The sequence below is a fragment of the Alosa pseudoharengus genome, unplaced genomic scaffold, assembly GCF_046254945.1.
Source record: "Alosa pseudoharengus isolate Yale_2024_CS ecotype anadromous, Long Island Sound unplaced genomic scaffold, YU_APseudo_1.1 YU_APseudo_1.1_scf_70, whole genome shotgun sequence".
Taxonomy (NCBI): Eukaryota; Metazoa; Chordata; class Actinopteri; order Clupeiformes; family Clupeidae; genus Alosa; species Alosa pseudoharengus.
The window spans coordinates 76,244-98,880 of record NW_027468860.1 but is presented as its reverse complement, the minus strand read 5'-3'; the positions used below and the strand labels follow the sequence as shown (position 1 = coordinate 98,880).

The 22,637-nt window shown below is 41.9% G+C and overlaps 2 long non-coding RNA genes across 2 annotated transcripts; one reads left to right on the top strand and one right to left on the bottom strand.

The window, feature by feature from the left end:
• Positions 1 to 11,488: 11,488 nt before the first annotated feature.
• Positions 11,489 to 12,463, bottom strand: LOC143111223 (uncharacterized). Its single transcript, XR_012984501.1, has 3 exons — positions 12,349 to 12,463; positions 11,817 to 11,871; positions 11,489 to 11,529 (listed from the first exon to the last, which is right to left on the bottom strand). It is a non-coding gene; the product is annotated as an uncharacterized LOC143111223 (long non-coding RNA).
• A 1,917-nt stretch (positions 12,464 to 14,380) lies between these two features.
• On the top strand, positions 14,381 to 18,211 carry LOC143111214 (uncharacterized). Its single transcript, XR_012984495.1, has 3 exons — positions 14,381 to 16,878; positions 17,561 to 17,929; positions 18,105 to 18,211. It is a non-coding gene; the product is annotated as an uncharacterized LOC143111214 (long non-coding RNA).
• The last annotated feature ends 4,426 nt before the right edge of the window (positions 18,212 to 22,637 follow it).

The window sequence follows — 22,637 nt, the reverse complement described above, 5'->3', positions numbered from 1 at the left end:
AAGCTACAGAGGAGCAGAGGAGAACAGGAATAATGCATCAGTAAATACTATTACTAGAGGAAGAGCAAGAAAAGGCGAATCCATTAGCCTGGCCAATCCTTGGATCAGCTCAGCTCTCCCAGTGTGCAGGATCACCACAGTGTTCCATGCCCTCACCCCAGCGCTCCATGCCCTCACCCCAGCGCTCCATGCCCTCACCCCAGCGCTCCATGCCCTCACCCCAGCGCTCCATGCCCTCACCCCAGCGCTCCATGCCCTCACCCCAGCGCTCCATGCCCTCACCCCAGCGCTCCATGCCCTCACCCCAGCGCTCCATGCCCTCACCCCAGCGTTCCATGCCCTCACCCCAGCGCTCCATGCCCTCACCCCAGCGTTCCATGCCCTCACCACAGCATTCCATGCCCTCACCACAGCGCTCCATGCCCTCACCACAGCATTCCATGCCCTCACCACAGCATTCCATGCCCTCGCTAGGCAATGCATCTCTCAAAACTCCAGTGATTTCAGGGGAGCCCAGAGTCCTTTGGGAGCTTTTTTAACCCAGTGTTCTCTGCTACACCCCCACTGCTTCCCTACGGAGGAGTTTTTTGGCAGTTTGCAAACGGAGTGCATTACCACCATCTGCTAGCTAGACTGAAGTGTGATGGCAAGTGTACCCTGTAGTCTCGTTCTGGCCGCCGGGTGAATAAGGCAAATTGTCCAGCAATCTTTTAGGCCCAGGCAATGATGCCATGCATGAGATGACTAACCACGTCGGGTTTTAATTTCGTTTTTATTAGATGATGTTCTCATCGTCTGTACGTATCTTGATGAACATGTCCACCAGGTCAGATGAGTGCGCCAGCTACTATTGGAGACAAAGCTCCTTGTGAAATTGGGAAACATGTCAGTTTCATGTGTCTACCACATCTAGAACAACTCTAGAACAACTCGTTGGCTACAACGAAAAGAAACAAGTGCAAAGGCTAGGGTCTTAGGGCAAGTCTTAATGCTCAATTCTCAATTTTTTGCATGGCTGTTTTTGGCACATTGTTTTTTATTAAATGTGGCCAATATCAGACTCCTACTCCAGGGTGGACTGAACTCGGCATGCATGCGCAAATCAACAACAAATGAACAAACACAGCACGCAGCTAGCCTGATCGACCGCTAATCTTATCAGATTCAGTGGAAGAGAGAGTGTAAGAGAGAGACAGGGAGACAGGTAGAGAGAAATAGAATGTGTGTCTGTGTGGGGTGTGTGTGTGTGTGTGTGAGGGGGGGGGTGTTGCACTGCAATTGCAATTGAGGACAAATTTGGATACCAAATTAGGATTCTCAAAGACCTGTTTGCACAAGGAAACACCCACTGTTGGATTCTCACTGTGATTTTTTCCCCTACCATTTCCAGCACAAGCTCATAGAGAGAGCCAAATTGGGCTTCTCAGAGTAATGTTTCCATTTCCGTCTCGAGGGGGAAGAAAAGCCACGGCTCTCGGTGACAGGCAGCACTGACGGGCAGATGGAGCGTTGTCGCTCCCCAGCTTCACTCCTCTTCTGAGGGATCAGGCCAGGGCGCTCACGCTATTTCTGAGCCCGGCGTGTGCTATTTGCGAGGCTTTTTCTCCCAGCCTCTTTATCTCGGCCGCACACTAACATGCTCATGTCTCTTAAATTAGACAAGCTGGAGTTGTGGAGAAGAGGCTTAAGATCAATTTGAGTAACAATACACAGCCAACGATATTTCAGACTGGGTTTGTGTAGATATGGTTATATTATATCACTTAAGAATAGTTACAGATACACACTGATACACACATGAATATGAGCATGGGATGACTCTGCTCCCAGATACAACAAATCACATACTATAATCAAACACACTGATATTCAAACACGCGCACACACACACACACACACACACACACATTTGAGTTATTTATTTGAATCCACCCATCACAAGGGATTCAGATATTTTCAGAGACACAATATGCACCCTGGCACTTAAGGGTACAACACACACACACACACACACACACACACCCAGATAAAGACCATCGCAATGATAAAATGGGTAAGAATCAGCGGCATTCCTTGTGGGACAGCTGTGTGCATCACAATAGGCACATTAGGGTGGTGTGGATAAAGCCCATTGCATGCTGCACCACGCCTCCGTCATTACACCTTACCCTGTGTGGGCCTCCCCCTCTCCTCTCCTGCCCCTCAGCGTCCCACTGTCAGAGACCCCAGTCACCAACACCAGTCCTCCCCCCCCCCCAGCATGGATCTGCATCTGAGTCCTTCATGTGACCCAGCCACTAACATCACCGATTCCCTCCCCAACAGGACGTGTGTGGGAGAGCGAGGAAGAAGAGAAGAGTACGGAGGGTAAGAAAGATAAATAAAAAGAAAGACAGAAAGAAAGAAAGCATCAAACAAACAAGTGAAAAACAGAAAACAAACAGAAAGACCTGAATATACCTGAATATCATTTGTCTGTTTTTCCTCTGCTTATGAATATTACTTGGAGAGAAGCTGTTAGCCGCTATATTTGAAGTGATAATATGATTTTATCTGCACAATGCCTGCACAAGCATGCAAGAGCCAATCAACTACCCCCCCACCCCCCCCAACCACACACACACACACACACACACTCACACACACACAAAGCATTACATTTGAAATGTCTCCACAGATGGTTTTGAAATAGAATAAATCAAGCATTTCCAAAGTGTAAAATAAAATTGTGAACTATGAAATATTTTGCAGGTACCTTAGAATTTTCTGAAAACAACATATGGAGGAAATCAAGCAAGGACTTTGTTTCTTCTGCACTTGAAGAGGCTGGAAAATACTGAAACAGTGGCTTGTCTTGTCATATGACAAAGCTTCCATTTCCTGCCTTTGCTAAGCTCCATGAGGACAACCGTCGCAGTGGCTTGGCTTTGAGAACACACACTCTCTCATACATCACCCTGTCCTTCTACTAAACAATACACACAATGTTTTCAATATTTTCTTGACATAGACAACAACACATTCCTTGAATGGGTAGGCAATTGCTTGGCAGCACTATAAAGCTAAAAGTGGCATATCTTCATGTGTTAACACGTCATCACCAGCAGGACAGGTTACCTTTCCCATTTGATCAATCTGTGGACTGTATCATATAGTGCTTAACATAATTATGCTTAACTATCTTAACTGGATAGCTGAAAACATTTCCTCTTTTGATTTTCTGAACGACTTGTGGTCGTCATCTTCATTCTCAGGGAACCTGATGTGCAGAATGATCAGGATGAATTCCAATGCTCACAATTCCACCAATACTAACAGACAGAATAACATCCTTTTCAAAGCTGTTAGAAGCAGAATCTCCCTATTATTCAGATATGTTAGATGTCTCAATCATAATGGAAATGAGATAGACAACAAGACATGTCATTGACAAAGCTGGTTGAAAGACATTGAAGTTGACAAACCTGGTGATCATATTAAGTGAGAAAATAAAATACCGACCTAAAGATACTGCTATAGTAAGTTCTGGGGCTAGGTCACCTACGGCCAACACCTCCTCTCCTGTGTTTGTTTGCTTCATTCACTTACTGTGGAATTAAGTTAAGAGTTATGACATACCGGTGGCTGTGTGGAGGCAAAATAAAGAAAGACTAAGGAGACACAGACTAAGGAGAAAGGTGGAGCAGAGACAAAGAGAAAGAGAAAGAGAGAGAGAGAGAACAAGAGGAGATAAATAGGAATGCGGGCAAGACAAAGTGCCGGTGTCTGTTCTTGAGCCACAGCCAGGACTTCCTCCCCTTCATCAATCAGCATGAAGCGCATGGATGACCTCTGACCTCTCCATCCACTTCTGCTGGGGACTGAGGCTGAGCACCGTGTAGCAACCCACTATGCACACTGACACTATTTCATCTCACACTCACTCTTTATAACTCTCTCTCTCTCTCTCTCTGTCTCTCTCACAGGTGGAGCTCCACACAGATGCTGGGCTGAAAACAACCAGATGAATGACTGCTAATTAGCGAGTTTTTCATGTCATAACTGCACCGTAAGCTCACTGCCTCATCAACAATATCGATCCATCATGAAATCTTTGAGACAAGACGACCCCTGGAGCAAGGCTCATTACTACTGCCTGAGCTTGTGTATTCCAGAGGTCTCGCTGTCCAATGCAGAGGATCTGAGTGATGGTATGACACTTTCTCTCTCTCCTCCCTCTCTCTCTCTCTCCTTCTTTTCATGTATCACACTGTGATATTACAAACAGGGGTGTGAGACTGCCATTAGAGAACTGATGGAATTTGTGTAACAATTTACAAACCACTCTGTGATGCAGTATATCTGGCCAATTAGCATGCTAAACTTAGGTAAAGTATTTATGTGTAGGCAACTGGCAAGGGCAAACATTTAACAAGCACCTGACCCCAGGTTCACACTTGAAAACTCTCTGTGGGTTTAATCTTTTAAATATTGAGCCTACACACGGCACACTTAGAAGCCTTTTAATGCTGAAAAAGCAACACTAATATATTCATCGTTCGGTGGACTAAAAAGCAGCTGGTGATCCATTTGGGAAGACTCAGTATCCATGGCTGCATAATTAAAGGCTTTCGCACGTTGGTGCCAAGAAGAGCCTGCGAAGGTGAGAAAAAAAGAGTGATGCCTTTTTGCGTCTGACACGAGTCCGAATCCCAGCGCTGCAACGTCCTGAGTACGAGCAGCGGCCAACAGCCGAGGTAAAGAATGAGTCATTAGGACGCACTCCCATTTGTTAAATTAAAATGGCTTTCATGGCTCTCAGCACACAGCTGATGCTGCCCAGTGCTTTAGAGGTGCGGCCAAATTTAACCCATTCTTCTGTAAATAAACAACAATAACAAGTTGAAGTTGTTTTGAGAGTGTTACATTAATTTAGGGGTTTAGTAGACTTTGGGTTCCCATTAATCCATTTCTTGCTAGATTGATGTGGCTAGTCTCAGCTTTCTTTCCAGGTGGAATAAAAAGTGCTGTCTGTTTTGCCTCATGCATCTGAATACTCTGAGCTCAGAAGTAATACCAGAACCAAGAAATTGATTCTAGGGTACTCCTAAACTGAAAACTTAAATGATATTATTTAGTCACTTTAGTGTATATTTAGTCACTTTTAATTAACTTTGTCCTATAGGATCACATCACTTTCACTTCTCTGGTTTAGTACTAATTATTTTCAATGGATAGATCTGTGATATCTTTGAGGACCAGTTCACTGTTTATCAGTATATAATTGTACATTATCAACTACATTTAAATATTTTAAACTATTGTGTACTCATTTTTAAAACTTAAGTAGGGTGAAGCTTCTGCCTTATTTTTTCTCAACTCCACTTACTGTCTGACCTGAGTGCTCTCACTGGTGCTCAATGTCATCTGTCTCCTCAAAGTCCAAACCCTATGGCCAATGTGATGATGCAATACCTGCCATCGAAAGGGCCACTTTGGCTTTCAATTGCATGTGATGCCCTTTGGGATGATGCAACACACTGCCACCTGACTGAGGCCCTGGGGCCAGAGACCACCTCTTCTGGCAGATTTAGCCTGCTGATTGGGCCTGGAATATTCTTTTCTTTTCTAATAAGGGTTGAATGGCATACTGGGGTGCTACAGTACCCTCCAGAATTATTGACACCTTTGGTAAAGTTGACTAAAAACAGGTTTTAAAAATAATATTTTGATGATATGTTGTAATCTCACAATGAAAACAACAAGTAGAAATCTAACCTTGAAGGGAAGAAAATGTGTTCTTAGAAAAAGGAATATCTCATAAAGAAATAAATAATTTTACATAAACATATTGCCCACAATTATTGCCACCCCTAGAAAATCTTATGTTACAGAACATTTTCCTGTTTGTACTTATTTAAGTTAATCAGAGTGTCTGTGAACTTTCAGAAGTAGTTCATGACTTTGTTCTTCACTAAGGTATAAATCCCCTAGTCATTTTTCAACATGGGAAAGACAAGAAAGTACACTAAATTAAATTAAATAAAAAGAAAGTGTGTCGACATTTGTAAGTCAGGAAGTGGTTATAAAAACTAGGTACTTTGAAAATGCCTATATTTACAGTTACTGTAAATCAATAATTAAAAGGTTGTAATCAACTGGAAATGTGACAAACATGCTTGGACAAAGACCCATGGTTATCTTGCCCCCACATATGGAGGATGGTAAGAGAGGTAAAACATTCTGTAAGAACCACTGTTGGAGAGTTACAGATAAAGGTATCATCTTGGGGTCACAAAGTCCCCCAAAAAATCTTCAAGTTACCTCATTACTAATAGATTATTTAGAGGGCATACCAGGTAAAAGCCTTTCCAGTCATTTAACTACCAATGTAAATGGCAGGAGTTACTGAATGGTACAGTGACTTTGTCAGGAATTGTGGTCTATTGTCAGATAAAATGAAAACTGTACTCTTTGTCAAGAAACACTTTAGGTGGATTTGACGTACAGAAGAATGACTATACTGAAAAGAACCCCATGCCTAATGAGAATTACGGTGGACGTGCTGTGATATTGTGGGGCTGTTTTTATTCCCAAAGGCCTTGGGAACCTTATAAAGGTGCATGGTATACTGTATAACCCCAAGGAAAACCTGAAAAGAAAAAAATCCATGGAAATCTGTCAATTTCTGCCAAGGCAGTAAAAGTGGGTCATGGTTGGATCATTCATCAGGTCAATGAACCAAAATAAACGTACAGATAAAAACTAAAAATGGCTTACTGAACAGTCAATGGGCAATGTTTAAACTATTTGTTCTGAAATTCAAATATGGCTGTGAATCATCCATCCTTAGTGTACAGTGTTTCCAAAAGTTTACACAATTCAACCCGAAAAGAGAGACACCTTTAGAGTGAGAGACACATTTAGTACCTGTTTGCCTCAATTCAAATAGTCCTATTTCATATAGGCCATAATGGTACAGACAAAATGAATATTTCAGTCTTGGGAATATGTCATGCAGTCTGCATCAATTAAATCACTGTTTAAGTGTCTTGGCCCAGATGTCAAGATTACCAAGTCAACAATTCAACTGTAGCAGCTTTTTGGAAGCTTTTACATTCATCAACTGTCTGCTATTTTCATCTGGCACTGACAGTCAATGCATTTAGACTAAGCCAATGACTTGTTCCGCTGCCATATCATTGACATTTTTTTAAATGAGTTACATTTGTGTGTTTATTTCTTTTTTGTTTATTTATTTATTTATGTCTTTTTTTCTCAGCCACACTCATGCAGGGATGTGTTTAGTTGTCCCTTGACTTCATTCAACACAAAACAGGATAATAAAAAAACTTTTTTTAGTGCTCAGACACATGCACATATTTACGCTCAAAAGGCCCACATAGGTAGAGGGCAGAGAAAATGACACACTGCTATGAATGCATAACAGTGTCAATCTGCTCTATGAAGATAAAATGATGGGCTCTGTTGTTGACTGGCAGGGGCTGACCTAACTGCCTGTCACTCATGTGTGATTAATGCTTAGGCCACGCTCTTCGGCTGAAGCACCCGCCCACCCCTTGCCAGGACATGCCAATCAAACACAATCATCCACAGGGGTCATGACACATCCTGCCAGGTGACATTGCCACTGATATGTCTCGCTTGTGCTCTCTCAACCAAAAGCATTGCAGCTCTGCTTCACAGGTTCCTATTTTCTAGTTCCTGTTTCCTAATTATCCTGCTCCAACCGTGTGAGTTCCTTTCTGATGTGCAGCAAAAAGCCTCTGCTACATTAATGTGAGAAACCACAAAAGCTGTTGCTGTTGATGGAGGCACGTTTCCAACAGGTCATCAATACTTCTAGTTTGCTTATTCAGGCTACAGCTTCCTGTATTCGGTTTAGCTCTGTAGAAAAAGGCTCCGAAACAATTGGCTCCCATCAATCAATCAATCAATGAATCAATCAATCACTGTCACTGTCTGCATGTTTTATTCCAATAATCCTTGTCTTTTCTGCTGCTATTATCCAGACACATTCATTCTAAGACCTCTTAACTCTCCTCACATAAATAGCCTTTTAAGAAGTCAGTATTTACTTCAGAGAGTGTACACAGAAAGAGACAATTAAGCCTGTCTAGACATGCTGTTGCATTCTGAACAGCATAAATGGCAATACCAGTGACAGATCAATTAGCTGTTGACGCTACAGTATATGGTGAGCAGGATGACTGTACAGGTTAAGCTATGACTATACATCCAATGGAATGTAAGCCTGCCTCATAGAGCTAACACTGTGTTTCTTTGAGAGTGCTAAAGAGAAGGGGAAAAAAAAGCTTCTCGTCAGCAGTCAAGGATCTCGGATCAAATGGAATGCACAACTTTGATGCCTACAAGCAGATTTCTGCCATTAAATTCACAGCAAAGGATCGTTTTCCAAATCTCTCTCAGTGTCAGCTCAAACTTCACAATTACTGTAGCTGGGCTTTACCAAACAGTGAAGCAACACATTTTGAAAAAAAAAACAAAACGTTTACAGTTAGCATGCTAAAGGCTTCAATGAATGCCTCTGTTGTTTAATTAGTACTCAATGTGTGTTTATTGATAGATTGAAGAGGGCACTCATATTTCATCACATTCAGAACAGAATCTTCATGCTCACAACCCCCCAACACCCCCCTCCTCCTGTCTGTGTTTGCTCTCTCTCTCTCTCTCTCTCCCCCAGAAAAAACAAAAGCATCCTGCACACCCTCATCTCCCCTGACAGAGGAGGGAAAGACTTTCATTTCCCCACATTTGGAAACACCAGCCTGATCTCATGAGGACCCAGGCCTGGTGCAGCTGAGAAGAAATAACTACTTAGAGTTTTCCTTTTATCCATCCCCCTCTTCTCTCTATCATACGCAATTGCTCTCTTTCTGTCTTCACTTTCTCTCTCTCTCCCTCTCTCTTCATCTCTTCTGACTTTTCCTCCTCCTCTTCTCTGCATTTCATTTGTTTGCCAAAAGGATTGTTTGATGTTAAAGCAATGGCCCAGTGTATTCACAACCTAGGGTCTATTTATGGATGATAAAGAGTTCAAACTTTCGTTTGGGAGCAAAATGACGTTAATCAGAGGAGTTGTGAGCTAGACATTTGATGTAATGGGTAGGAGGGCTGAAATCTCCAACAAGATTAAAGACAGTGAGGGGAGTGATGGTTGTCAATAAACCCTATGGCTTCCTCCCAAACTTTGTTTTAAAAAACATAATTCATCACAACACTAACAAGTAGAAGTTTAGGTCTAGAGCTAGCTCAAGCCATTTGGTGCTGTTGCTAATAGAGATCAATTTGGTCACCAGCCATTGGCATTTCCTTTGGCAAATGTCACAACCTGAGCTAAGCAGTTTTCTCTGGATCATTTTGTTCTGTTTTTTTTTATCATATCAGTGTCAAGAGGGCCCCATCTTTCTGACAGAGAAGATTGGACTGGGTGGCTGGGAGTCCTGACAAGCCAGCCCACAGTGCCTGGCTAAACGGGGACAGACCGCTGTGGTATACTACAGACAGTCTGGACGTTTAAAGCTACCTTGTGTAAGAACTTCTCCCATCTAGCGGTGAAATTCTATATGACAACCAACTGAATATTACTTTCTAGCCCCTCCCATTCCGAGCGCATTTTAACTCCTACGGTGGCCGTTTCATGCCAAAGTTAACATTGCTACGACTTCGTCCGGTGTTCCTTCCAGTTATAAGGTTACTTTAGAAAACAATTACACATTGCATTTAGTTATATAGCCAGTAAACATGTTGGGTATGACCTCTATGTAAAGTGAATAGCCTAGTTTTACGTTTTCATTATTTTGGTAGGCTACTATTTCATTGCTAGCATCAGCTATCAGGTTCCCAAACGAATGCATGCTAATGTTATAGTACAGTAGATTCAGTGCTATCGTTATTCTGTATGTGCGAGATTAATAGTGTAAAGGCAATGTTTACAGCGTAGCCTACTATTTTTCTCAGTGAGCAGAGTCAGAGATCAGTCGATGCAACGGAGGTGCAAGGGAAAGGTAAAGGAAGAGGGAAAGGTAAAGAAAAGCCAAGAGCCGGTGGCAGAGGATCGATGAGACCTCCTAGGCAAAGAAAAAGTAAGACTCCAAAAGATGACGAGGAGAGACTGGAAGAACTTCAAAGACAAAGGAGAGAAGCAACGGAGGTTTGTGTTTTTAATATATTTCTCTGAACAATATCAATGTCAATGACACCGAAATTAGCTCGGAAGCTGCACCAGGCACGTTCGTTTGCGTTGCGTCTGTTGCAGAAAAAAAATAGACCATTAATCTAAAATTGATTTTACGCGTTGTGAACGGAACGCTTCAGTCACGCGCTTGGTGTAGCTTCCCTGCCTGTTTGTATCTCAATTGTTTGTAGCAATTTCTAGCTGTTGCCAGTCAACTGCATGATGCGAGATGTCTCCCAGTGAAATCACGACACATAATTACGTTATGGTCTATAGAAAATGTTACACAACATTTTCACCTTTTCATTGTCCATACACATACATAGTATTCATCATTTTGTGTGAACACTTGAAAAATGACACAGAGTAGGCTACTATTACTACTACTCTGCTAACAATCTAACTTTGCTACCTAAACAAGCCTATCTGATCTTATTTCTTGTCTTATTTCTTCAGACTTGTGGATGGAATGAGCCTGCAAGAGCACAGGAACCTCACCACACAGTTGCTATAGTGAGGCAGCCAGGTCTGGTGTTTGATGCATCAGTGCAGACATGTCGTCCCCCCACCTGTGCCAGGGATGCCTTGGTGTAGTTGTACACACTGCAGAGACATGCCAATCGATCAGAAGAGAAAATGCTGTGGACAAAACCCTGCCACCTGTGTGAGCCTTCTGCCTCACTACACACAGCACTGCCTAGATGAAGGTTTTCTCCAGATTCACAGGCAGTACATCACAGACATCACAGCATTAGGCCATGTAAGAGAGCCAGGTGATGACAATAGAGTTCAGATATGCTACCTACAGACATTTCATTTTCTGGCAGCATGGGTCTCTAGGACAGGGTAATAGAAGAGTGATCCCAAGCTGTGTGTGTAGGATAAGGGATAAATTCCCTGACCCTCAGGGACATCTCTGGAATTTATTTCACCTTCCTATAATGTTGTAATGTTGTGTTATTGTAAATAGTTTTGTATTAGTGTTCTTGTACTGCCTGTTCCTTTTAAAACTGTATTTAATTTATTTTACACCGGTACATCGCTATATTTTGCTTTCATGAAAATAAAAACTTTTAGAATTGATAAGAGACTGTTCATGCTGTACCTCATACATTACATCCACAAACTTATAATTAAAAAAGGAGTTGTGGTAATTTACCATTTTGAAACACCAAATGACAGTAACATGGTCAACAATGTTATTTGCAATATATTTATTTACAGAAATTAACAAATTATGGTATTTACACATGAACCCTTCCTTTTTGTATGGTGCCTTTGAAGCAACATGGGCCATCATTCTAAATTTGCAGTCTCCTGGAAAGCTGATCCTGTGGAAGACATGCAGTGTCGTTAGACATACACGCCATTTTATATAGTTCAACATATTGTTACTAATCTGTATAGTGCTATTTTGCCTAGACTGAGTTACAGGCAAGGTTACAATGAAGGCATGCACGTGCATCACATAACAAGACCATTGAATTTCGTCCACATCCTCCTCCACGATGCTCATGTCATGTAGGCTTTGTAAAAAATATATATAAATGCTTATATCATGAAAATATACAATAGAGAATGTCATCGGGTATAGACATTATGAGCATTGATGGGTTACCTCTGTTCAAGGTTCTCAATTTCAGGGGCTTCTGCAATTGCGCCAAGATGCTAATCTGAAATGAATAAGCAGAGTGTTTCACAACATATAACAGTACATAAAATGGTAAACACCAAGATATTAAAAATATACTTTCAGTTATTATCAAACAACAATCACATAGAATCAACAATTGTTTTCATGCAGTGAAAAACGTTCAGACAATTTAGTAGGCTACGTCTACAATTAATAAGACTACAGGACAGGCCTCAGGATGTGAACGTCACCCTTGGAATTGGCTACACTAGCATTATCAGATTAGGATATATTTAGGCTACAAAGCAAAAGCAATGAAAAATAACTACAATTTAGTGCCCTTTGCCTGTGATCCGTCATAGCAGATTTATGTTACAATCCTTTTTCATCGACGCGAGGAAAAGTATCCCAGACGTCATTCTAGCGTTATGGACAACCATGCTATACTAAGCCAAGCAACTATAAAACTTCGAATTTACACCATAGACTGTATGTTTACACGAATAGGCCAAATTACCTGTCGAGGAGAAAGCAGGCAATTTCGGCGTCCCTTTTAAAATCCTTGCTCCTCACGAGCTCTTTCCATCTTAGAAAAGCCACTCCAATATTGACTTTGGTCTGTTGTTTTTCCGGTCGCGTTGGCGTTTTAATTCTCTTTTTCGCTTCCTTGGCGACTCCTTTTCATGTCCTCGAGAATAGTTGTAATCCTCCATTTTCAACAGACTTTCAAATCTGCCGGCAGTCGCGAGTAGACTGATCATGCAATGAGTGTTGCCTACAAGCGCGAAAGGCGGAGCTGAATTTCCAGGAATGTCCCTCGTTGGCGAATGTATTTCAAAGATGGAGGCGCAACATGGATTCAGCCATTTGCGCGGCTCGCGCGTATGTATTTGGAATAGCAGATTCTACACTTACGAGAATACTTTGATTAGTAAGTGGAAATAATTACACATGAATGAGCACATATTTTTGAAAGAACAAATGGGTTTTTGCTAAGAATTAACTCAAAAAAGTACACAATGTAGCTTTAAGTGTATTAAACGGCGCCATCATTTGACCAAACCAAGTCCGGAAGCTTGCCTCCAAATCATTTAAAGTTTCTTCAAAAGAAGTATTGCATACGCTGAAAGGTGAACAAGAGCACTGGCGCAGGAGTGGACTTTTTTTCCATCTTTCTTCTTCTTCCATCTTTCTTTTCTGTTCTGTTTGTTTCCCAGGCTCACTTGTTAGTCTGTGTACATTGGCGTTGAGCGAGGCAGAAGCCAGAAGTGCAATGCACAGTACTGTACATGTGCCAGACAGGCTCTCCGTTCATTTTTTGTTGATGACTAGACTAGACCACAGCACTGTTTCTAAATGACAGGATACGAGTTTAAGGCATACATATGTCTAGACCAACAGCAGGTAGGTCTAATATCCGCCTACAACGTTCTCAGCGCAGTTTTCTCTGATTGTTGATTCGCTGACTGTTTAATCCGGTCTGCGACGACACCTTCACGAAACACGCTGCTAGACATGAGGCAGACCGACATAAAGTGTGGCCGCCCATTCTTCTCTAGGAACTACTCGCGAAGTAGCCTCACACACATCACATAAATAACTTTTTCTCATCTTTTATAAGGTATAGCCGCTATTTGCTGCGATAAACGGTTCGCGAGAAAATGAACTTTCAAGAAATAATCATATTAGGCTACTATCTGCGCTCATTTCAATTCATATAGGAGGAATATTTCACAAACTTTTCGTTCCACACATGACAAACCGTAAACCAGAATAAACAGCAGACCTTACCGAACACAAAGGTGTAATGCAATCCCCTGTACAACTAGATGTACCGCATAGCGGTACAAAATATGACCGCCGCTCAGTCCTGTACAGCCGTTCCGCGAAAATAAATCACACTTCAATTTGTCTCCATATTTTACTCCATCCCCCACTCTTGAAACTTTTGTGTATGCTTGTTTGGCATGCCTGAGTGTGTGTGTGCGGCTGCACAGAAAGTAGCCTACTGGTGCTGAAAAGTTGAATAGATTGTAGAATAGCCAAAGAAGATGTAGCATTGTTATAAAACCTTTAAAATCTCTAAACAATCACGAGTAGGGCAGTTCATCACAGTTCATCCATTGCAACTGATTGATGAAAGGTCATTTACACCTGTAGGCTACATTGTATTTGGGAAAAGCAAAAGGTATCAGCATAATGTTATTTATGTATTTATTTGTTTGTTTGTTTGTTTGTTTGTTTATGAACAAAAACATCAGTCAGTTCCATGCCGTTTTCAACAGCTATCAAAAACAAAGGTCATTTTTGGATGGATGGATTTTTTGTGAATGTTTCTTCTTCTACATAAGATTTTAGTCATCTTTAGTTCATGTAATACTTCATTGTCAATGCACAAATTAAGTAACAGTAGTCTGAAACGTTATTGTTAATGCACAAATTAAGTAACAGTAGTCTGAAACGAAATGCTGTTTTACATGTAACCAGTGGTGCAAATAACTGACATGTCCAAATGGGCCTTGATGAAATGCGTCGCTAGACTGTTCATACACATTTTAACGAGCCAAAATTGAAGAACTGTTGTCCGTTATTGTTCGTGCAAATATAGGCTGATTCATGTTCCCTTCCATTGTGTAACTGAGGTCCATGGCTAGTCTGGCTTTCACCAGACCAAGCTCAATCTTTTAAGAAATCAAAAAATAAATAGCGGGCAGATCAGGCTGGGTTCACCCAGCCTAGTCCATGGCACCCGATATTGTTTAATTTTCCGATTGAGATATCCACGCTCTGGCTATTCTAAATGCAAAAATGCATCAGGGAGTTATGACAAAACTGTAACTAACAAACTAGATCCTAATAGAAAGCTGTTAGCTTCCCTAAGCTACAGGTAGGCTTATAAGGTAGGCCTATTTACAACATAAATTGTCAATAGGCTATGCTGGCGACACAAATAAAATCTCCTTTGGAAACCAATGGCTTACGCCTTACAGTATCAAGCGGACTTAAACTGCCATAGGCTATTGTGGCGAAAAGTTGTAATAAAATTCATGCAGCTCCATGAGTTAAGGAAAGCGCGAATGAAGTAGCCACTTCTAAATGGGACCCACTACACAGTAGCTTAAGGTGTGTTGCTAAAGCAACCATAATGAAATGAAGGTGTCATTGTTTGGATACTTCACACACACGTGCTTTTTCATTTCACAGACTACAACTACCAAGCTGGAATCAAAGCACATCGATTCCCCTCTCACACACCCTGCACGCACTTAAAACGAAATAAACAGGCGTCTTAGTCTCACGCATGTATAGGCAAAACTGTATCAGTAACGTTGGTAAATCTTCCATTGCACAGAATGATTTTTGTAGCACGTGCAAAAAATGACAGTCGAAAGATGGTTGCAACCCGGTCTCACGGTTTAACGTGATATCACCACGAAAGTAAATCTGTTCAGGGGTGCTGCCATCACGATTTCGGCCCTTTTTTCGTGATAGGACTACACTTCCCTACCCTATTCATTTTAATGCGCGAGGCATAAAGCCGCCGCTGCGAGCGCTAACCGGTGACTGGGGGACAGGAGGAGAGACATTTGCGCGTCGGGTTTTAAAAGATTTTACCATTTCAAAATATATGAAACATTTCCCGCTAGTTCATAATAATAAAAGTTTAATTCCTTGTCGTTTGTTTGCAATAAGCTCGCCAGTTTAAGACTAAGCAGCCGTGAATCGTGATCCCAACACATTTTGTCATGATGGCCCAAGATCAAGGAATGCGTCTTAGTTGTTTCCTTTTGTATAAATGAACGCTTTATTCTGAAAACATATGATTCCCGCTAGAAATATAACAATAAAATGTTAATTCCTTGTCGTTTGTTTGCAATAAGCTTTTCAGTTTACGGCCGAGTAGCCTGATGGCCCAAGATCACAACGAATGCGTTGTATGAACGAACGCTTTATTCGGAAAATATATCAGGCTACATAGGCTATTTCCTTCTAGAGATATAATAATAAAAGGTTAATTACTTGTTATTTGTTTGCAATAAGGTCAGTTTAAGGATAAGCAGTCGTGAACCGTGATCGCAACACGCTACTTTTTCCCATGATGGCCTAAATCAAGCTGTGAGACCACCTTGGCCAGTTGTCTTCTTTTGAATTAATGAAGGCTTGATTGCAAAACTACTGCGCATTTGCCGCTACACATAATGTTTGTTTGCAAAGCTTAAAGTTGAGAAAACGTTATTTTTCGTGATAGGACAGTTCCCTACCCTATAGGCATATTTTAATGCGCGGTGCATAACGCCGCCGCTATGAGCGCTAACTGGAGAAATTCGCCTTCACCTCAAGTTCTATCATTTTTAGCAAAAGATGAAACCATGCGGTTTCAAATGCAATTGGCCTGTTCTACGCCATTTCTTTAGGTCTAGGCCTACTTTAGCCTACATGTCAGCTCACAATGAATGTAGGCCTATCTTAGAAGTCGTCTTTAATTGCAAAGCCAGCTTAAGGTGGAAAAGTCGTGAATCGTGATCGCAGCACGCCTGCATATCTTCATGATGACCTCACATTAGATGACAGAAGGGGAGCAAATTTGTTTTGAGTTTTTCCACTGTCTTCGCCTCATGCGAGTGGCGTTGTAAAATCTTAGGGCTTAGGGCTGAAACAGGTCGAAAAACATGATAGGGCTAAAGTCTTACAACATCCAGGATGCTATGGTGTTTTATCGTGATCTGATAACGATAATGTGCCGCAACCATGCCAAATAATGCTCAGTTATCAATTGTGACTGACTGTAGACTATGCATTGTGGAAATGTACAGTAGGCCTAGGCCTACTACACATTTCCCACTAGATGTGAAATAATACAGAGCTAAAGAAGAAGAAATAACATTGAATTGATTCCTCCTTCGATTCAGTTTGCAAAACAAGGCATCTCATCCGCAACTACGGGAAGTCGTAGGTATTTTTCGTGATGTGATCACCCCCACCCAACCCTAAGCCTAATTGGTCACGTGTCTCTCTTCGCGCCACCGACCACCGTCTCGCGAAGCAGGTAGGCCATGACTTCACATGGTGCTCTGCATTTTGATTAAAATATGACAGATTGTTATTGATTTTGTGACATAAAATTGTGTAAGAGTTTGATAAGTATTGATTAACTTATCTTGAAGCCAAGACCTTAAAAAAGTGAATGATAGGCTTTGTTTTCAACCGTTTTCAACCCAGCCTCTCCTTAACCCATGCAAGGCTAAAACCTGCATGGTCATAGCCTATGTTAGTATCACTGTCCTGAAAGTTGCCCTCACTAAATATAGAGTGCAGGCATAGGCTAACATACTCTGTCTTATGTTTAGATATTAAAGTAGGCTAAGTAACCTACATTTCTTATAAATATCTCATGGTGCTGGATTTACAGTTGAATTGCTACTTTGACCTAGGCTGCCTTAGGCCTATTTCTTAAAGGGATCCCTGGCTTCTAAGACATGTTTGCCTTATAAGATTGCCTTATAAGATTGACTTAGTCGTCAGCCACATAAACATGATTTAAACACACTCAAAATGCATTTGGTTTTCTTAAAAGTTTACAGATTCCTTTCACTCGTAAGCTGGCATCTAATCAAGGTCCAGTCAAGGCGCATCAACATGTTTCAGCTTGTTTTGTGTTTTTAAATCATGTTAGATAGCTGAAACCAATGTCAGTCTTCTTTATTTATTTATTTATTTATTTTTTGCAGATTTGTTGTTGGATACTTCCCCAGATTTTGCAAACTTTATCAAAGGCCCTTTTAAGAGCCAAACTCTCTCTCTCTCTCATTATATACATCTCTCACTCACTCACTCACTCTCTCTATCTCTCTCAATTGTTCACTTTCTCTCTCTCCCTATACATCCACCTCTCCCTCCCTATAAAAAACATCTCTACCTATATCTCTCACTTGCTGTCTATCTCTCCCTATACATCCATCTCTCTTTTTTCCCTTTCTCTTTCTCTCTCGAGCGCTGTCATCACCATGAGACGCGTTATCAATCCTGATGCCAATTTTGAAGAGGGCAAACAGATGGCTCTCGAGATGGACCTCGATGCTTGCTTTGAAGATTACCGTGTAAGTTGTACAATTTGTTGTTTAATTGTAAATTTGCATGTTCTGTAAAGTTTGTAAGAATTCTTTATGCTTGTGAGAGCCTCCAATAGCTATGAATAATTCTCTTGAAATGGGTGAACAGAAATTCTGAAACTTCACACAATTTTGACTGCAACTTCATGTTTAACTTTTCTAGAGGGAATTGGAGGAGCGCAGAAGTGCTGCCCCACCAGCACCTAAAAGGGGTAGGCAAGGCAAGGGGGCAGGCAAGCCAAGGGGTAGGCGTGGAGGGCGCCCCAAAGGCTCAGCTGTAGGTATAATCAATTCAGTTACTCATCATTATTTGTGTTTTCAAGAGTTATTCTTATTGTCAAATATCAACTTACACCCTTGTTAGTTAAGAAACATAAATTTGAATTTGTTCATATCTAAAACACAAAGATTGTAGATGGTCGGTGCAAGATATGTACATCCTGGAACCACGATCACATGGTGGGGGAGGGCAGGGTCCAGAGGCATGCTCTGTAACATTGAGAATATTTAAAAGCCTTGTTTTTCTGATCAATGAATGTTCATTTCAGATTACAGTATCATGCTCTCCAAACCCTTCTGCCCATTAAAGGAAAATGTTGCAAAAGGATGACTGCCCTTATCTGTCCACTTAATAGCTGATTCCCTTGGCTGTTGTACTGACATACAAATACATATTCAGCAGTGTGACATTAATGTTCTGTATGTTTTACCTTAATTAAAATCCGTTCTAGGTGGTAACATTGTGAAACATGCTTGAGTTAGATTTCGCCTGTGTGTGTCCAAGGTTTTGGCCTGTATAATTTATATGAAGCCTCCGCACTGAATACAGCCCTGGACCAATAATCAGAATGAACATGTGGCAGGAATTTTACTTACTTAAACTATGTTAAGACACTGCCAGAGATACATAGATAATTTATTCATCACCAAGAGCAAAGTCAGTTGTTGCCTGGTTGGGTGTTGACATGTAACAGCGAAACTACACCAGGCGCGTAGCACCAAGCGTTCCGTTCACGACGCGTAAAATCCATTTTAGAAGAATGGTCTATTTTTTTCGAACGTACGCGCCGCTATCACTTCTGGTGTAGCTACTTCCATTGATTATAGTGGAAGCTAATTGTTGCAGCAGACGCAACGCGAACGGAACGCTTCAGTTACGTGCCTGGTGTAGCTCAGCCCTAATTGTTGTTGATTATTAAGATTGTACAAGTAGGTAAATCTGTCATTGCTGTCTCCCCAATATAGTTTGAATCATAGCCTATACAGGTATTTACTAAGATAGACAGACAGATGCATGCTTTTTTATCCAAAAGGAAGTAAATGTATTCTGCAGTGTCATTGACTTACTGTGTGCTTGTGTGTGTGTGTGTGTGAAGATTGATAAACTACACAATTGCCTGGAGGAAAAAGACCACTCCCTTACACAAGCGAACCAGGTGTGTGTGTGTGTGTGTGTGTGTGTGTGTGTGTGTGTGTGTGTGAATGATGAAGTACACAATTGCCTGGAGGAAAAAGACCACTCCCTTACACAAGCCAACCAGGTGTGTGTGTGAAAATGAGGAATTAGCATTATTCACCCGGCGGCCATTACGAGGCTGAGGGGTACACTTGCCATTACACCTCAGTCCAGCAGATGGTGGTGGTATGCAGTCCGTTTGCAAACTGCTAAAAAAAAGCTCACAGAAAAAAAAGAATGGTTCACTGGCCTGTTCTTCTTCTTCAGTGAGTTTTTTTTTTTGGCAGTTTGCAAACGGAGTGCATTACCACCACCATCTGCTGGACTGAGGTGTAATGGCAAGTGTACCCTATAGCCTCGTAATGGCCGCCTGTTGAAAAAGGCGAATTGAGGTGATTCAGTCACCACATTCACTAAATACAATTTCACTCATTGCAAAACACTACATGAAACCGGGAGATGGCAGCACAGCAAGAATGAACAAAACTGTAAAATGATGAAATAAAATGTTTTATTTACAATAACAGCGATTGTCGGACGAGGTAGGGGAAGCCTGGCTTCGCTTGGCCTCCGGGACAAAACGCCACTGCTGGGGAATTGCCCCAATTACTAATTGCATGCATTCTAAGTTGGACAGGACAGGACAGTAGATAAATTATTATGTGATATAAAAACTACTGATATAAAAAGAAAAGAATGATGCATTTCTGATTATTTATTCATGACCGCCCGCATACATTATGCAGGTATAATTGCCTGTTTAAAGTAGCCTTTATTATTAGTAGCAGGTATTATTGCCTGTTTAAAGTAATTCTATACTCTTAAAAGTTGCACTTAGCTCTGCAACAAAAGAGTTGCAGAGCTAAGAGAGAGAAATAAAAATATAGCTGCAAGCAGCAATGAGGGGGCCAAGCAGTATAGGCCGGAGTAGCCACGGCGACAAGATAGAACTCAGCAAACACCCGCGATCAACACTTTCAACTAGTGTCACATCAAAACATAGCTGATTTTGTAGGGCTGAAACAGGGCTGAGTATTGCCACCGCCTCCGCCAGCCAGCCCCCCTCACCTAATCACCCCTGCCCGTCCCACCCCGTCCTGCCCCACCCTTGCATGCACGCACGCATTAGAATGAACTGGATGGAACATGTTGTCATTAGTTTCACATCAAAAAGTAAAACATCAATAAAACACATTGGCAACTACAGATCAAAATGCAATATTGCTAATTGCAGCACCCCCTACAGGTCAAAGGTCACCAAAGTTTTTGAGCGTCCTCCTAATGGGGTCATGAATCCATGTAGTAAGTTTGGTTATGATACATGGCAGGGTTGCTGAGATATGAGCTCACTACCTGTTTGGCAGCTTCGCCACCAATTTCGATTGGCTGTTACGGGCGAATGCTTTTGTCAATTGTTCCAGAAAGCAATATATTGATAGGTTATGGTCTGAAGATGGTCTCTGCCAATTTTGGTGAGGATCCGCTAAAATTTGTGACCTGCGAGAACTTGTACGTGTTTTTGATTAAATCCAATATGGCGGCCGAATCAATTATGATGACATCACAAGTTGGCTTGGGTCGGCCTAAGGACCTCCAACAGTATTACCAGACACCACTAGTGCGTTTTAATTCTAAGCACAACAGCAGCTACAGGCCAAAAGGCATGTTTCTAAATTACAGCGCCCCCTAGAGGTCAAACGTCACCAGATTTCTTGAGCGTCCCCCTGATTGGGTCCTGAGTCCATGTACAAAGTTTGGTTATGATAGATCAATGGGTTGCTGAGATATGAGCTCACTTCCTGTTTGGCGGCTTCGCCACAAATTTCGATTGGCTGTTACAGCCAAATGCTTTTGTCAATTATTCCAGAAAGCAATGAACTGATAAGGCATGGTCTGAAGATGGGCTCTGCCAATTTTGGTGAGGATCCGCTGAAATTTGTGACCTGCGAAAAATTGTACGTGTTTTTCATTAAATCCAATATGGCGGCCGAATCATTTACGATGACATCACAAGTTGGCTTGGTTCGGCCTAAGGACCTCCAACAGTATTACCAGACACCACTAGAGCATTTTAATTCTAAGCACAACTGCAGCTACAGGCCAAAAGGCATGTTTCTTAATTACAGCGCCCCCTAGAGGTCAAAGGTCACCAGATTTCTTGAGCATCCCCCTGATTGGGTCCTGAGTCCATGTACAAAGTTTGGTTATGATAGATCAATGGGTTGCTGAGATATGAGCTCACTTCCTGTTTGGCGGCTTCGCCGCAAATTTCGATTGGCTGTTACGCGCGAACGGTTTTAGTTCCGAAGACAAAACACCACAACTTTTGTGAGGCTTGGTCTGAAGATCATGTATGTCAAGTTTGGTGACGATCGGACAAAATTTGTGACCTGTGAAAAATTAGTTTCACTTTCACTAAAATCCAATATGGCGGAAAATCCATCATGGCGGAAAATGACGTCATAGGATGCGTTGAACTCGGCCTGGTCCAAGGATTCCAACGGTACCTCATTTTTCAAAATCGGGTCAACAGGTCAAAAGTTACGTGCGTGAACGCACGTCCAACTTTGGCCTGTTGGTGGCGCTAGAGTCCTGGAGGTGCCGACATGAAACTTGGTGAAATTAATCATGGGACTGTCCCTAATCGGTGTGCCAAATTTCACAACTTTTTACAAGACGGTTCTATGGGCTGCCATAGACTCCCATGGCGGAAGAAAGATGTTAAATAAATATAGCTGCAAGCAGCAATGAGGGGGCCAAGCAGAATAGGCCGGAGTAGCCACGGTGACAAGATAGAACTCAGCAGACACCCGGGATCAACAGGGCTGAAATAGGGCTGAGTATTGCCACCGCCTCCGCCAGCCAGCCCCCCCCCACCTAATCACCCCACCCCGTCCGACCCCGTCCTGCCCTGCCCTTGCACGCACGCATTAGAATTAACTGGATGGAACATGTTGTCATCAGTTTCACATCAAAAAATAAAAGATTGATAAAACACATCAGCAACTACACATCAAAATGCAATATTGCTAATTGCAGCACCCCCTACAGGTCAAAGGTCACCAAATTTTATGAGCGTCCTCCTAATGGGGTCATGAATATATGTAGTAAGTTTGGTTATGATACATGGCAGGGTTGCTGAGATATGAGCTCACTTCCTGTTTGGCGGCTTCGCCACCAATTTCGATTGGCTGTTATGGGCGAATGCTTTTCTTGGCGTGGGTCGGCCTAAGGACCTCC